The sequence below is a fragment of the Ctenocephalides felis genome, unplaced genomic scaffold (genome assembly GCF_003426905.1).
Source record: "Ctenocephalides felis isolate EL2017-DRISC unplaced genomic scaffold, ASM342690v1 CF-g0.4_SCAFFOLD_01886, whole genome shotgun sequence".
Lineage (NCBI taxonomy): Eukaryota > Metazoa > Arthropoda > Insecta > Siphonaptera > Pulicidae > Ctenocephalides > Ctenocephalides felis.
Genome location: NW_020538040.1, coordinates 81,867,681 through 81,886,122, shown reverse-complemented (window position 1 = coordinate 81,886,122; position 18,442 = coordinate 81,867,681). Strand labels below are relative to the sequence as shown.

Here is an 18,442-nt window from a genome sequence, read left to right as displayed (position 1 = left end):
TAGTTATTCAAGAGCCAAAAATGAAATAAAATTTATTAAGTTTCTGTTAGGTAAGTTACAGTAATCGTAAAAAATCGAAAATGAAAATTTTTATTTCTTTCAAAATTTTCACAACATTTTGGCAAACCTTAGAAAAAATTGATGTGTGAGTTTATGTGCGGATACAATTTTGTCGATGTTTTCGAGAACACACGGATTAACTGATTTGAATGATTCAAAAAACATTCGATTCATATTGATGAGGAGACGTGTTAATTAGTTTTTGGCAAAGATTATCCCAACCGTTTGAAGATACCAAAAATGTGAATTCAATGCCAATGCAACACTAGTTTACTCTTTTATTTACTATTTCTTATTGTTTACACCTATGTCAATGTAAAGGTTTAGTTGGATCTTTTTACTCTACCCACATGTTACCTTTTAGACGGGTTATATAAGAAACCATTGAATCTAACTTAAAAATAACAATAGATCTTAGAAAACAATTAAATAACGTATACCTAAAAAATATATTCAGATATCATAAACTATGTACGATGGTTCAAAACCAATAAACTAATAACTAAAAATAATACTTTTAGTATGAATATTAAGACATTTCTATTTATCTCATGATAGCGACGTCGTAATAATCAAGGTAGAGACTGGTACTTTTTGACCTTTTACTTTAAAATAGTATCTCTAAAAAATTCTAACTCAACTTGTTTTTGAGATAATGATGGTGGAATTTTAAACTCTTAATACATTTGTGGAAATATTTATGATAAATAAAATGACAAGTGATTTTTGTTTCTCCATGACTAGCCTGCTTGATGCCCTACACACTCCCAATTTACAAAATGGGTATACCAACAGAAGTCCGGTGTCAGTAGAGTAAATGGGTTAATTCGTACTGACCCGAGGACAGGACGTACCTTATAAGTAGTCACGGAAGACCAGTGATTATGGTGCTGCATCGAAGTCTACATTTTTTAAATTTCCGATTCATGCTCCTTCTCTGTCTTCATCACAAACGTCGTAGGTCACCAGTGTGGAAATATTTATGATAAATAAAATAACAAGTGATTTTTGTTTTTCCATGACTGCTTGATTCCCCACACATTTGTACCAAAAATTTATACCAGGCTAGAAACAAAACTGCAAGCATATTTTCCGCAGAAACTTTATTTCAAAAGCTTATTATTTTCACTTGCCAGTTTCATGTTCAACACATCAGTTATTTTGTTAAAAAAAATGTCACTTTGAAAAATATCAGAGGAGACAAATTGTAAGATATAACCTGTGTAAAAGGAAAGGCCAAGTTAGATATCAATGATATTATCGGAATTGTGATTCGGATTGCGAACCGCGTTTTCGCGTCGAGTTGCAAAAAGCAACGGACGGCGCCGAGCATCACGTAGCCAACTATCTTGCTTCACCAGTGTTATATCAATGCTTGATATGCACTCTTTATGCATGAACGCTCAGATCGAAAATAAATTGAGTTTTTCTTACACACGAGTCGTTTAAAATAATATTTTTCAATTTTGAAACGTTTGTGAAACGAAATTTGCAAAATGAATGGACTAGATAAATTTTCCTAAATTTAAAATAATATTATTCAATTATATTCAGTTGTAATTTATCTTCGTCCTTATTGATTTTATTTTTTCAGTGTTTTTAATACATCATTATATTACGTAAAATTTTTATTCAACTAATGTGTGTGATATTTTAATATTGACATTAAATATTAGGAATAAATAGAAATAAAGTAAAGAAGCAAGGAGCTGGTTGCAACAGTTTTTTTTTAAATTAACATATCTTGAGAATCACTGATTATATTTTTACGAAATAAAGATAAATGGTTACTGTAACTATTTCTCTATCGAATCAAGTAAAAATAATTCCAAAACCACTATTCATTTTTTTCACAATTAATCATTTTCTAGAAGAAGTTTGGTGTAACAACTTACCCCGTGTTTAGGGCTAGTTGTAATATCTACAGGAACAAGTAGAAACAACAAAAAACTACAATAATGTCTCTGATATTTAATAAAATGTATTTAAAATTATTAATTTTATGTTAATTTATTAGAATGTTTAATTTATGAGAATGTGAAAAATGACGGACCTGCACAGTTCTGTTTTTTGCGTAAGCTTGCGGGACAGCAGTTATGACAATATTATGCAGGCAGGACGGTTTACATGTTCAATCGAGACAAAAAAATATTTTAAATCGGTACTGTTGAAAAACGCCTGTTACTAGTAGTTACTCCCGTTACATATAGCCCCTAGCACCTGTACCTGTTCTTTTGATTCTTTGTAGCAATAGATATAATTTTTGCTATTAATATTTGCTTTTTTCCTAGCTTTAATACATACATATCAATACAACATATTAAGTAAGTGGTACTTTGTCTTTCTGAAAGTTTCAGAAACAGAATCAGCATAATCAATAAGAATTGAGATATAGCTACTTTTAAAATTGGGACCATAAAATTTTAAAATAAAGATTTGTCCCATCATTCCAAGCTTTATTAAATTTTTATGTTTGAACACTTTTCACTGCCCTAACTAGTCCCAGGTTCGCTAGTGCAATGCAATTACTGTCAACGCCCGAAATCAGGCAGCTTTGATGTAAATTTTTCACTTGAGAAATTTTCTTTCGTTGGCATAGCTGCAACATTCAATCATACGATGATTATTAGACGTAAGAGCTGATGAAGATGTAAGAGCAAATAACTCTCAAAGAATGGTAAACCGATGGTTGATTCTCATGATACATTACGTTATAGGTCTTTAATGAATAGCTTAGAGAGCATGTAACGTTGAAGTATTTTTGGTTGCTGTTTAAACAATACAATCCAGAAAAAAATACACTTTTCATGGTCTTATAATATTTTAAGATGTTTAACCCCTTAACATGCAATTTAGATTCGAATACGTTGAGCCAAACTTGTGCAAGCTGGCGCATCGTTCGTGACTATTTTCCTAGAGAGTGTACAGTTTATTACAAAAATAAAACTAATTTTGTATTTTACAGTTAGCTATAAATAAATATTATGTAATACTTTCATTTGCTTCTGGCGCCATTATTTTACGCGGGCTATGCCCGTAATATTTAAGTTTGTCCTAGCCACCGTACGCAGGCAATGCTCGTCATTGTAAGTTAAAGGGTTTAGACCATTAGCTTTACTGAAATTAAAATCTTCAATTTATTTATAAATTCAATATGTATGCTAACATTTTTAATTTTCAAATATATTTTTATTTCTACGTATATTTTTACCGATCGAACGTATTTGTAGTTATTTGGTTTGATGTAGAGGAGAAGTGTATGACGATGCACACGCATGAGGCGAGGAGGCGCCCGCCATGAATCCAATTTCCTGTTTGCCGTCGCAATGACTTCATCTTGGGACCTCACACGCGCATCCGTTTGTCCCCTATCTCTCCACGGGCTTTCTGTTTTTGCCGTCACTTGCCCCAGCTTCAAATATACGATTATAGAACTGCCGCCGTTCAAATACGCCGGAATAAAGGAACGCTGCATTCAGATGAAATATGTTAAACATTTAGAATTCATTCAATCCAGTCAGTTCACTCAAAATTATTTTTGAAACAAACAATTCAGTCGATGTAATTGATTTTGACGTCAAAATTCAATTGAATAATAAGACATATTTATTAGTTGAATTTATTACTTTTCAGCATTATCTAAATGTCCTAAATGGGACATAAAAGTCCAATTTGACTTTAAGCAATTGAGAAGACCAAACCAATTTCACTACAACATATCAAGCTAACAACTATCTGACTATATTCAGTAAAGCTCCTAACTAATTCATCATCGCAGAAACTTTTTTTGCCGTTTTTGAAAAAATTGACACCTGGTCTTTTTTATCCCATGGGCGAGGTATAATAGGACAGCCAGGGGACAAAAATATCTAATGTTTTATTTTTAATTTTGAAGAAATTTGACTAAATAATAGCAACAAATTTCAACCAACGCATGATATAATTTTTATGGACACTTGTTTGAGAGCACCTTGATCTGGTATCTATCAATCTAACTGGTACCTGATATCTACGTTTATTCAATTTATCCCTTGTAAAATTGTTTTCTTAATTCAATATATTTTTATTTACTATTGTTTATAGCTTTCACTTATGCTAGAGTAAAGGCTCAGGTGGTCCTTTTTTTACTCTAACCATATGTAAGCTTTTATAGAGGTCATATAAAATAACTGTTGAACCTAATTGAAAAATAACAATACATCTTATGAAACAATTAAATAACATTTTCTTACAAATTATATTAATGTTTCGTAAACTAAATAACAGTGCTTGCAAAAAAAATAATAACGAAAGAAAATACTTTTGCTATAGATTTTCAAACACTGCCGTTCATCTCCCGATAGCGACGTGGTAAGAATCAAGGTGATGTTTTTACATCTGTTTCTCACTACTTTCAAATATTGTTGTTAAATCATTCTTAACTTTACAAGTTTTCGAGATATCGATGGTGGACCTTTTCACTCGTGGACGTTTGATCCTCGCTCTATGCTACCTATCGCGTTTAAAATTTTGTAAAAAGTGCAACTGAGTCATAGAACTATTTTTATCGTGATAAATTTAGCTTTTTATGATATTTATTTATGCAGTATACGTGAAAATCACCAAAAATATTAAAAACTATAAATTAAATTACATTTTCATAATAACATACGTACCTACATAAAATGATAACAAAGCACACTTTTGTGCAGATATTTCATTTGATTTTCTGAAAAGTTCACAATTTAGAAACTAATCATCAATCACAATCAATCAAAATATGTTAATAAATTTTTAAATTGTATATTTCTTAGAGGCTTTCAATATTTATGCGAAATAAAAATTCGGTTCATAGAGGGTTAACTAAATTCACATTTAAATGATTTTAAATTATAATAAGTAGTAACTTGTAAATCAGCTAGATTATGTAATTCATTTAAAGTCGTCTATCTCCACATCGACTTTAACGTATCCAAACGTATTATTTCAGTATCTGATTCGGGTTGTATGTGATTTCTAAAGATATGTCTAGTTTAACTAATGCTTTAGACAACGGGTCGACAAAAACGGTTTTGCTTTCACTGATTGTGAGTATGCTCTCCGTAAGCTTTCGGTGATATAACGCCCTGCGGGATGTTTCGATAACATGTCACTTATAACTGGACGTAGACCTGCGGTAGGTACTATTTTAGGATACAATTTTACGCATTTTGATTTTGCTTCAAACGGAATTTTCACCATACAACATGTTTAAGATATATGTACAGTAATCCCATGGTATAATGGTTAAGCTTACGGACTCGTGTGGACGGAATCGTGAGTTCGAAGCCTGCATTCCACATCCTGACATCGTGCAGTAGCGTTTCATAGAATTTTTACTTGAAAATATAAATGAAAATTGGGTTTTCAATTGAAAATAGCCCATTTCGGGCAGTGCAATGTGAAATGGCAAAAGAAAATCTTTCACGCTATTCTTCCCTGAATCGAGTTGGTGTTTAACTCATGTCAGTTTTCGGATCTGCCCTAGTACCTACTACACATTATTATTTTTTTAAAAATGGTTCAAATTTGTATATGTCACATACACAGAACACCAAAATCCTTTTTTACATGTACCTATGTGTTGATAATATATTTTAAACAGTTTTCAGAAATTCATCCAAAATAATAAAATCGAACATTCAAAAACTTTCATCTATTCTTAAATTTTATATCTTTGTTAATATGATTTTTTTTTTAAGTTTCATTTGAATACAAAGTTAATTCAATGAAGTACAAACGGCTTAAAAATGAAAATATACCCATAGTCAAATATTGAAGTGAAAACGAATAAATAATGCATTATAATACAAAATATCAAATATAAATATATAGGAATAAAAATTAAAATTTATTCAATTATATAAATCGATATTGTTGTATGATTGTAGGAAACGCAAACGTTGAACTAATTTCAGTTACTAATATATAGTGACAATCATTTCAAACAAGTTATTAAACTTAAATCTCATGCAAAAGAAATTAAAGTTGTGAAATAATTTAGTATTTCTTAATTTTATATGAATTTATTAATGATATTTTGGTGCTTTTTCAATTTTAAAGTGAATTAAATTGCTTATGGAGTTTGCAATGAATTGTTATTTTAAAACTATAATAGAACTACAATAAAAATTATAAATTTTATGCGACAATCTTGTATAAAAATATTTGATTTATTGCGGTTTATAATATAAACCACAATTTAAACTTTATATCTATTTATTCATGAGCAAACTATGATTATTTTATTCATTTTCCGGGGGGTAAGTTTCAGTAGTTGCAAAAAACACAAAAATGATTTTTTTATGAAAATTTATCTTTGAGAACCTTCTAAACATTTCGGCATATCTTATGTTAGAGAAAATGGATGTATGTGTATGTATGCGTGGATACATAATTTTGTCGACGATCTTGGGATCACGAATCAACCGATTTGAATAATTTAGAAAACATTCGATTTGTATTGATGGGGAGACATGCTGATTAGCTTTTTAAAAAAAAATTAAGGAAAGTTGCAGCAAATTATCTTAAGGCACGATTCCATGCGCTACTAGTTATTCCGTACAATTGCATTGACCAAATTCTTACGATTATTTATTATAATTGATTATTTCATTCAAATGTTTCTCTGCTATTTTTCTCTACTTTCTCTATTTACTATGACTATAGGCTATATTTTATTTAAAAAGAAAAAAAGAAAAAGAAACAAAGTAGATGAACTTATATTTATGAGATTGATTCAATTATTTTTACACACATATTTATGTTAACGTAATGCATTTATCACAGAATTTAATATCTACCTGTATATATTAATTATAACAATAAATATTTGAATAATTTTTAACGATAGTTTGCATTCCAATATTTTATATAGTCAGATTCTTTAATAATATTTCGAAAATATCTCTTGATCGCTTTCGACAGTGCGATAATGAAATTTATTCGACATTTTACAAACGAATTGTAATAAAATTAATTAATTTTTTCATATAAATTTTAAACCAGCTGTAGTGTATATCGAATTATTGATATGGTCGATCATGCGAGCATGTTATATTTAATAATTGCATTATCACTTCCACGATAATTTGATTATAGATTAATATGCAGCATAAAGTATAGCCATCAAAAACTAGAAATCATACGCCGAAATAAATGTTAAATTATATAAAATGTAATTTAATCAGAAATATATTTTACAATTGGAATGAAAATGGTAATTCAAATCTATTCTAGTAATTTGATATGAAAATACGCGGAGCATATTGAATTATAATAAAAAGTAATAATCATCAATGATCGGTAATTACGATGATGTTGCGATATATATAATTAGCTTTTTGTATTACAATGTAAATATTGAAGCCTAATTTATTTTATTTTAGACCAGGAATTATTCATTTCCTTATGCATATATATAATTTGCCATTACCATTTGATTATCTATCCAGATAACGCTATTGATTTTCTCATCTAAATTCCATTAAATTGCTATTACTCGGGACCTGAAAACTCTTATTTGTTGTATATGAAATTCTAGAATTCTATAAGTGTATATAGTAATTGCGCTAGATACAAAACTTATGCAAATAAGAAACAAGAAAAAAAATTATTCAAAATTAATTATTATAATAATATTGATTCTATTCAAATTAATTATTTATAAAATATTTTTAAATGCATCAACCGTAATAATAAAATTTCATGAGACAAACTACCTTTCATAAAATAATTGATTTTTTTTAATATTCCTAAAATTGAAATGTATAATCTGCCAAATGTTGTAAAAACTATTTTATTGGACTTTGAGTAATAAGGTAACTTTTGATTTTAAACCATAAAGTTCATAAATTTATTCTGCTAATTATAATATTATAACTTTAACATATATTATTAAACATTAAGTAATAATAAAATTCACATTTACTATATCAAATAGTTTTTAAATAAAAAAATTCTTACGAATAACATTAAATATTATAATTTTTAATATTACGTTTTTGGTATTCAGATTTTGAACATTAATTTTTTATATCTATTTTTAAGAATTATTATTATTATTATTATTATTAAATCATATACTAATATGATATTTGAATTATTATTTCATATCTAGTCTTTATTATAATTTTCTTGTAGCACCAACATCACACTATAAAGACAAAATTGCTTGCACAAATTTTATTCCAACATGCTGGTAAATCTGATTGTACTTTATTTTAAAAATTCGTGCAAATTTTGCTTACTGAATTTGCAATACTAAACTTGATTAATTAAATTTTTAAAATTAAAGTAATAGCGATTTCAACTTGGCTGACAAAATACCAGATCAGGGTCATGTACAGTGTTATCTTTGTCAAAAATGTGCCCATGAAATCTATATTTTGCACTGGTTGAATATTGTAGCTTTTATTTCGTGAATTCCTTTTAAAATTAATAATAAGACATTGGATCTGTTTATCCTCTGGCTGTCCCATTGTACCCTACCTGTGGGGTAAAAATGGATACATGACAATTTTTAGAAAAATAGTAAAAAGCATACTTCTATAATTAGGAATAAACACGGAGTTTTACTGAACATAGTGCAATAGATGTTTGTTTGATATATGTTATGTATTGTGTTGTAGTTCATTTGCATTAGACAGTATAACTACTTAAAATCAAATTGGACGTTTATGCTCGCCCTACTCTATTTTGTTTTGCAACAAACAATGAAGATAAGTCAAAATGTCTCGATTTGATCAACATGGATATAGGCATTATTGTGGGAACTCAATGTTTCTAATTTATAATGAGTATAATTTCAATTCAAACTTTAAAGCATTTACTAATATCATGGAACACCCTTACTTCCAAATCACGACGATGCTCCACCGCATAAACTGTCATGTTCTGTTGAGTATATGACCGCGAACTCGCGCAACTTTCAAAGAAGCGCTGTTCCTGGTGCAGCTGATACACAAACACGCAGTTTAACACAAGCAACCCACAAATAATAACCCATCTGGTATTGTAATTTATTCTGAATACGTAATGCATTGAGCACTTGAGCTTTGTTCAGAGAACAACGCAAATATACACCACAGGCCATCGCCGAGCGGCAACGAGTGATCTTTCAATTAAATGTTTGTTATTCCCATAATACCCGCAAAGATAAATTTGACTTCATACATTTAAGTTTGTAATTCGGTTTGAAAAGCTCACAAAACTTCCGGGTTCTATGGAGATGTTCAATGTCGCATGCGTTAAGCGATATTAATCTAACCGAAAAGCTCCGAAATGGATTAATTCTAATTACAAAGTACACGCGCATTAATTTGGTTGTTTGATGGTATATGATTATAATTATAGTACAAAGATGGAAATAAAATATAAATGAAATTTTGTTTTTAATTGGATCATTAAAATATTTCAATTTTAGATGATATTAGTTATTCTTTGGTAAACTCTAAATTTTAAAAGCTTCCTTATTCAAATGATACCAAACTTAATTTACTATTACTTTTTGTTGCTATATATATATATATATATATATATATATATATATGTATATGTGTGTGTGTGTGTGTGTTTATGTTTTAACAATATAAAGTATATTATTATACATAACTTTTATTAAATATTTCTTAAATATTAATGATTCTCTAATTTCTGCATCGGATAAATTACAATGTTCTTGTATAAAATTTTCTCTAATTTTGTACCATCGATATTGATCGACGTCATTATTCAGTAAACAACTATAAATAACTCTACGAGTATATAACTACCGTCAATAATCTCGTACACATGAAACATAATTTTACAACGTGTATTTCAAAAACAATAGAGAATGCTTTCGGGGATAGTCTGGTACATATATAGTAGAGTAATATGTAAATTCTGTTAAACAAATGTATTAAAATAATAACAATTTCCAATAAATGATTGCCTGAAGATATATTACAATGTGTAATATTAATGAAACTTTTGCATTAAAGAATTAAACTTTTTGGAATTGATTTGGACAGGAATTGATTTGGGTAGGGCGGAGCACAAAGGTCCAATTTGACTTTGAGCAATTATATTGTGAACCAAATCATTTATGTGATAACAAATATCTCAGATCATACATACAATTATCGGGCCATGTTCAGCAAAATCCCCAGCTCATTCATAATTCTAGGTTTTTTGTTTTTTTTTTTCAAAAAAAATGATCACCTTCTCTTTGGCCTATAGCCAGGGTAATACAGGTCTTGTCTTATTTTAAATTTTGAAGGGATTTTACGAAATATTTACTACATTATTCAACCAATGCAAAATATAAATTTTATGGGTACATTTTTACAGACATAGCACTGTATATAACTTTAATTTAGTATTTTGTCAGAAATATTTATCAGCAGAGGTGGAGTAACTACTTATTTAATTTATCTCATGTAATTTTTTTTTTAATTTGCTAGAGTAAAGGTTCAGTTGGTATTTTTTACCCCACCCTGCTTTGGCGTGTAAAGGAGTAAGCTTTTATAGAGGTTAAATATAAAAAACTGTTGAATCTAACTAAAAATTGGCAATAAATCTTAACAAATATTTAAATAACGTATACTTAAAAATTATATTAACTTGTGAACTAAACAATAATCCTCACAACCAAAAAAAACAAAGAACGAAAAAAATACTTTTGTTATGGATTTTCAAACATTGCCGTTTATTTCCCGATAGCAACGTCGTAAGCATCAAGGCGATGGCTGGGTACACATCTTAATTCAAATATTGTTGAATAACAATTCTTTACGTTACTTGTTTTTGAGATATCGGTGGTAGACCTTAAAGCTCCGCTCTACCCTTTATTAACAACAAAATTAACTAACCTAATCATATGATGACATTCTTATATGATCTCCCAAATTATTAATTAGGATCTATTAGTGGATGCAAATTTTCCATTTTAATTTTATTATTTTTATTTTTAATTAAATTTTGTACCCACTTTTTAAATATAATTTTGAAACATATTTTATCTTTTTTTATACTCTTCTGGTGAGGTTACAATTGCTTAAATATTTCTTTTAGTTGTTCTATTATTTTGCAATAATTTTTAAATAGGTGCTGACTGATGGTACATATTTAGTGTCGAAACGTACAAAACAAATATTAGAATTTTATTCTCGACATATTAGCTGTTACAAGAGTACATTTAAACTGAATGCGTATGTTTGTGTATATGTGCGAGTGCTGTATTTTTTATAGCTAAATAGGTACGTGTTTCGTGCATATTTGTGCACAATATGTAAAATGAGAAAGCAAAGATGTGTCGATGTAATTTCATTTGGCATCCGACGCCAGTAACGTGGCACTCGCATCCGCTTAATGGTCGCATTACAACCTCGGAGTTTAGTTGTTTTATATGACAGGCAATAATAAAGTCTGAATAAAGCGCAATTTTAGTCTCCATTAAAGTGACGCCCAGGAGCTACGAACAACTGTTTATGTTCACAATGCGGTCGACACTGTGATTCTAATGTAGGGCATTGACAATTCAAAGCAATGTCTTATGTTAATAAATGCGTTATAAAATGAAAACGACACGACAGACGACAGACGACGAAACGAAACAAGAATACAAATAAGAACGGCGTTTGTTTGGTTTTATCTCGGGCGATGCGAATATCACGCCCCGAGCCGTTAAGGGAAGGAATCATATTTTTTGAATATGAACAAGGATGACGTGGATGCTATAAAATATTTTATGACCTAAACTGCAAATCGTTTGCTACACTATCGGAAATAAAACAAACTAACAAGTCACAAAAAAGCCTGTGGCAAAAGTGCCGAATTTTACTCTTCGTTCTATTCGTTGCCACAAAAAATTTAATCGAACCGTAAATATTTGCGCTAACATCTATAATCAAAAAATGAATATTTTGAAATAACCATTTTAACAACATTATTTGAAAGTAGAGGAAAAAAGATGTTTAACCAGCTATCATCTTGATTCTTATGACGTTACTATCAGGAGATTAACGGCAATGTTAGAAAATTCATATCAAAGGTATTTTCTTTCGTTGTTAGTTGTTTTGGTTGTGAGCAATATGTGAGTACTGTTGTTTAGTTTTCCAGTCCTAAATATATTTTTTTAAGCGTACGTTATCTCATTGCTTTATTACGATATGTAGTTATTTTTAAGTTAGATTCAACCCCCCTTTTTTGGGCTCGCCCGTAGGTAAGCGGTTAAGAGCGACGGGACCTGAATCAGAGGTGCCGGGTTCGATACCCACTTTGAGCAGCCTGTTGTCAGACAGCAGTGACAACGATTTTCACTTGGAAATATAGATAGCAATATGTTTCCAAGTGAAAAAAGCCATTGTCCGGCATTGCTGCACCAATAAAAAGTCAGCCCTATTAGATTAATTCTAATAAAAAAAATCATCAAATATGGATGGATTAACCATTGGGTTATCATCTAAAAAATACGAAGTAAGGAGAAGTTTCAGCCCAACAGCTCATAGGACGTAAGATTCTGATTGCTGTTAAAAATATTAAAAAAAAAAAAACTTTTTTACATAACCTTTAAAATGCCTTACACGTGGTTGGAGTAAAAAGGGTCACGAGAACTTTTTACATTTAGTGGGAATCAATAAAAAGATCTCAATTATAACACTGAATTAAGTTAAAAAAGCAAGTTTACAATAAGCAATTAAATAAATAGTAATTCCAACTTTGCTGATGAATATTTCTGACAAAGTACCATATCAAGAAACGCAAATTTATATTTCACATTGGTTGAATAATGTAGCTATTATTTCAGAAAACTTTACTTTAAAATTGAAAGTAAGATCTTGGACCTGTTCGCCCTCTGGTTGTACCCTTTCACCCTATGATTAAAAAATACAAATTTTTGAGAAACAGCAAAAAAACACATTTCTACAATGATGATTTTTAAGTAAAAATGGAATGGAATTTTACTGAACATAATCAGATAGTTGTTTGCTTGATATGTGTTATTTGAAGTGATATAATTGGTTTGGTTTTCACAATATTTTTTCTCAAAGTCAAATTGAACATTTGTGCCCCGCCCTACCCAAATTTAAATGAGAATGTACAATATATAATTTATATAGCTTATTCCGTTAATTATGAGAATTTAAAATATTTAATTAACAGATGCTAGAGAATTTTATATATGTTTATTTTTCTATCACATTTTGTACATATGCACCAATTAGCGTTAGTGTAATTGAATATTTTTATGTTACATTTTATCATGTCTTTGTATAACGAATTTTTATCAAGCCAATATATTGACAAATTAAATAATTGTATCAATTTGTATTGTTTTTATACAATTTTCTATGGCACAAAGCATGATTCATAAATGTATACATAAAAAACGTACACAAGATAAAACTTTTATTTTGAAATTAAAACGTATATATTATAAACATATATATTGTTTTTATCTGAGTAATGGGAAATGATGGATAATACCGTCCTAAAGCAGATTGGTGAGCTGAGTTAAATTCGAATTCGGTTAATGGAAGAATAGTGTGAGAGATTTTGCATTGCCATTTTACACCACGGTGCCCGAAATGGGCTATTTTCAATTGGAAACGTATTTTTGAACTATATATTTAAGTGAAAATGAACGTCGCTGCTGCACGATGTCAGGTTCTCCAGAACGGGGTTCGAACTCACGACCCCGTTTGCAAGGGTCCGTGAGTCCGTGAGTTTGACCGTTACGATATGGAACACCGTATTTATTTGAGTATAGTCATGTATAAGAAAAACTAGTAATGTATGGCACTAGTTAAGGCAAATTGCTGGTACTTTCCGTACCGTAATGAAATATTACGGTATTATAATATATTATTATTATATTATATTATTATTATTAGTATTATATTATATTATATTCGGTATTATATTATATTCGAAAAATATTAAATATTTTCAAAGATATTTTTATGGGTGATATTTTAAGTATATTTTAGCTAGAATTAAAACTATAATAAAAAAATAGAAATAAAAAAATAACTTTCCCCAAAAACAATGGTTTTGACAATACAAGTGAAAAGTTTTTTGAATCATTTAAAAAGAATATTTCGTTCTCTCAAAAACTACTAGTTTTGCATTTGTAGCTTCTTATCTCCAAAACAGGTGGACTTGTTTTTGCCCAAAACTAATCAGCACACCTTTCTATCAGTAGGAATCGAATGTTTTTTGAATATTTTTATTCGGTTTCCCCTGCGTCCGAAATCGTGGACGAAAAATTGTATCCACACAAAACACACACACACACATATCTATTTATTCTGAGGTATGCGAAAATGTTCAAAAACCGCTCAAACGTGAAGATATGCAAACATTTTCCTTGTTGATTTATAGACGATTGCTATAACTTACCCTACAAAAAGTTAAAAATAAATACAAAATGTGTCATTGTTTTTAAATTAATAATAAATATGAGAATTGTAGCTAGCATGTTAGCACAACATTCAATGGTTTGTTTGTTTTGAAAAACTAACAAATCCTGGGAAAATGCTTTTTTTTCCTTCATAATTAACTGTATACGTAGTTTACATTTAATATGTTAGTTTTATGATTTCTTTCCGCTATAATATTTCATTCGTTAAATCTGGTATTTGCGCTGCATATGCGTGACCGGAAAATACTTCACTGAAAAAATATAGAACTGATTAAAATTCTCTGCATTGGCGAGCAGCAGCTTTTCATTTTGATTCGGTGCACAATTCCACGTATGTCGAAATACATAAAAGCTCAAAGACACAGAGCTTTTGGGTAGGTTTAATTGTATATATGCTTTTAAATTATTCTGAGCGCGTTTTGCTGATTCCAAATAGTATTAAAATACTGGAATCGAATCAATGGGTAATATTTTTTATTTCAAAAGTGTTAAGCTCGTTTTTAAAGCAGACTTCAATAATGTTCCGGTGTAGTGAGTTATTTACGTTTCATGAGAGCTTTAGTAATTTCAACAATAATGAACATCCGAATACATTAAATACAAAACACTAATTGTTGCATTTGTGAAACACTCGGTGTATCAATATTAAAATAGCGATCAGATGGATTTGTGTATCGTGCTACAACGCCGAAACAAAAATCGTGTTAATCTTTTAAATGGGGTATTATTTAATTTATAGTGTGCACTATTGTTAGGGTGATTTGTTTTACAATTTTATTATATTTGTTATTTGGATTTTCCGCTTCAAATTAACCGTTTTTTTGTTTTTGTTCACAGGTGAGTGAGATCTGAATTCATTCTGCTCTCGCTGATGACCAGAGACCGGTTTCATTCATATTATAAGGTAGTAAATTTCATTTAGTAATAATTATTATTTCGTATTTTTGTTGATTCATGTGAGTTTTGCTTTATTTTAAGTTGTTTTACGTTTATTCAGTTTTTGTGTTATATAATTACTGGTGTGAAATGTCTTCGTGAGAGCCGAATAATGAGCAAATAGCAATAGGTAGTTATTTCTTACATTGATAAGTGCATGATATTAAAATCTATCTATTGTATAATTTATGTTTTTTATATTTTGGATTAAAAAGTAAAATAAATAGTTAATGAGGCTACTGCTAGTAAAAAAACAATAAATATTTGAACAAATGATAATACTAGATTCCATGTTGTTGTATGATTATACATTTAGATTTGTGGATTTTTCTTTTCAGTTTATAACTTTTGTCTTAAACTTAATAACATACTTTTGGAATTATCTGTTAAATCAATCGATACGATTACTTGATCAAATCGATCGAAACGGTTACATTTTTGAACTTTGATTTAAATTAACCCTTTCGACTCAGATGCCGCCGCTCCGGCGACAAAATTCAAACAAATTTCGGAATTAGCGAGTGGAAAGGGTTAATAAGCACCATACAAAAAATATTGATAAGAAAACCAACTTTTGTAATATTTTAACAATTCGTTGTTTCACTTTAAAAACTAAATAAATATTAAAACTTACTATTTTTTAACTGTAATAAGAATCTGTATTTCTCAAAAAGTCAAATTGAAAAGGAAAACTTTAAAAAATAAGTTTTGAAATTTTGAATCATTTATTCCGAATCGTCCTCGGAGTTATATATTTAGTAACAAGTTGTTAAAATTTCGTTAAATAAATACGTTTTTTTCTAATTTTAATAATCATCTATTTATATTTATTATAAATATTCTCTTAATAAGTTAAATGCTATTAAATTATTGCTTATAAAAGCCTTTTTTTATAAAATCTGGTCTACAAACATAACATAAATTTATTAGTAAAATAAAACAATGAAAGCATATAGAGCGTCAAATTACATGAGCGAACAACATACAAATAACCGTCAATATGATTAATCATCTAATTACACAACTGTACTTGAAAACGTGATTTATTACCGAATTTATAATCATTTTCAATAATGTGATTTATATTATTATTTGCATTTGATTTTTATAACCCTGTGTACTGGTTGATATGGATCTGATGCATTATATAATTCACTATGAAAGATTCATACAAGTTGTTATTTTTAATGAATGCAATCCGTTGAAATGCGATATATAACTATAGTTTTTGTATACGCATTTTTTAAACTTTATTATTCTTTAATAAAATTATAGTTCGCACAACTGCCTTCAATTTTCATAATTTTAACAACAATTTTGATATTTTTCTTACTAGAAAGCTTTGAATTCAAGCTCGACTCTAATAATATGAAAAACGATATCGAAAGTTTTTAAAATCAATCAACTAGCTAGTTTTACTTCAAGTCAGTAAACTTCTCGTTATATGTCTTAGATTTTATCTAAATTTTATAGAGATTTAAGTTACATTTTACATTTATCTTGGGACTATAATTTAATATTAATATCAGTATTTGTATACTATTTTTCTTATATGAAGTTGATAGTTCTTAACTCAAAACTTAAAATTATAAAGTAAGTAGTTTATTTTTTGAATCTAAATTTCTATTTTAAATCATCTACTCGTCGAAAATGTGGAAATCTTTTTACCATTTCTATATACAAAATTAATGATATATATGTATGCAAATATTTGCAAGAAAAATCGAGTGAGTACTTCAATAGCGCGAGATTTAAGACGAGTTTCCGGAAACTTTTTGAGTTAAACTGAATATTAAATTCGAGAGCAAAAATAAGATTATTACGTTAAATATTTAAACGCGACATCAACTTCGCATTTAGTCTTCGTCTTTGTCATTTAAGAGCGCAGAGAATATATTTGCAAATTGTACAATAGCGAATCCGTACGACAACGAGTTTGCGCTCCTGTTTGTTTGGAAAATGATTTAAATAAATTATAATCTTTGTGAATAATAATAATTAAGAGGTAGAAATACATTTTAAAATATGCTTGCTAAATTGCACAAAGTAGAGAAATTTTACAAAAAAAATCATTGAACTTTACTCCAAGTAGAAATTAAAATAAAAAGTCAAGTTATTATTTACTATATTCTGTTCTACATTAATAATTTAAATTCTTGTTATTTGGTTTTCTTTGCAGGGAGATAAAACATGTTTTGTGAAAACACAAAAAAAATATTATATTTATTGCTTCTATTTTTGTTAAAATCACCTGCCTATCTAGGTATTACATATACATGTAATACCTAGATACCTATAGTACTAATATTTTAATTAAGGTGCCTACTGCAAACTAAAATACTTGGATTTTTATATAACTTTTATAATATTTTACATATGGGTGTAGTGAAAAGGACCAACTGAACTTTTACTCTGGCAAATAATAATAATAAAAAATACTAAATAAAAATGTAAATTCAGGTGAAAAAAGCCAATGTACGAGAATAATTCAGAATATCAGTTAATCCGACTCAATTTCTGATGAAATGCCAGATCATGGTATTCTTTGTGAAAAATCTTCCCATGAAATTTTTATATTGCCATTGGTTGAATATTGTCGCTATTGTTTTGTAAATTTTTTTTTAAATTAAAAAATTAAGAAAAACATTCGATCTGTTTGTCCCCTGGCTGTCTTATTTTAACCCACCTATGGAACATAAACGTCAATTATTTTTGAAAATTAGAAAAAAAACATATTTTCACAAAGATGAATTAGCTGGGACTTTACCGAACGTAGTCAAACAGTTGTTTGTTTGATATGTGTTATTTGTTGTGACATAATTGGTTTGGTTTTCACAATATAATTACTCCAATTGCAAATTTGTGTCCTACCCTACCCTAATCCGATGTTTTGAAAATTTATATTGTCACCTTTTTTAGTCAAAGTTTAAATTATCTGATTTTCTCTAATATAGAAACAAATCATATTTTATGCCTAGAATCATATTATTTTGCGATTGAAGAAAACAAAGTTTTTCCAAA

At 28.8% G+C, this 18,442-nt stretch overlaps 1 protein-coding gene across 3 annotated transcripts in view; it reads left to right on the top strand.

Moving 5' to 3' along the window:
* LOC113378721 (complexin) overlaps nt 1-18,442 on the top strand; it is a 548,906-nt gene that overhangs the window by 472,393 nt on the left and 58,071 nt on the right. Inside the window, exon 2 of one of the 3 annotated variants that reach the window (XM_026619290.1) lies at nt 15,323-15,389. The exons of the other annotated variants lie outside the window; for them this stretch is intronic. The gene's annotated coding sequence lies outside the window, so the exon portion shown is untranslated. The remainder of the gene's footprint in view (nt 1-15,322; nt 15,390-18,442) is intronic. 3 annotated transcript variants of the gene reach the window in all.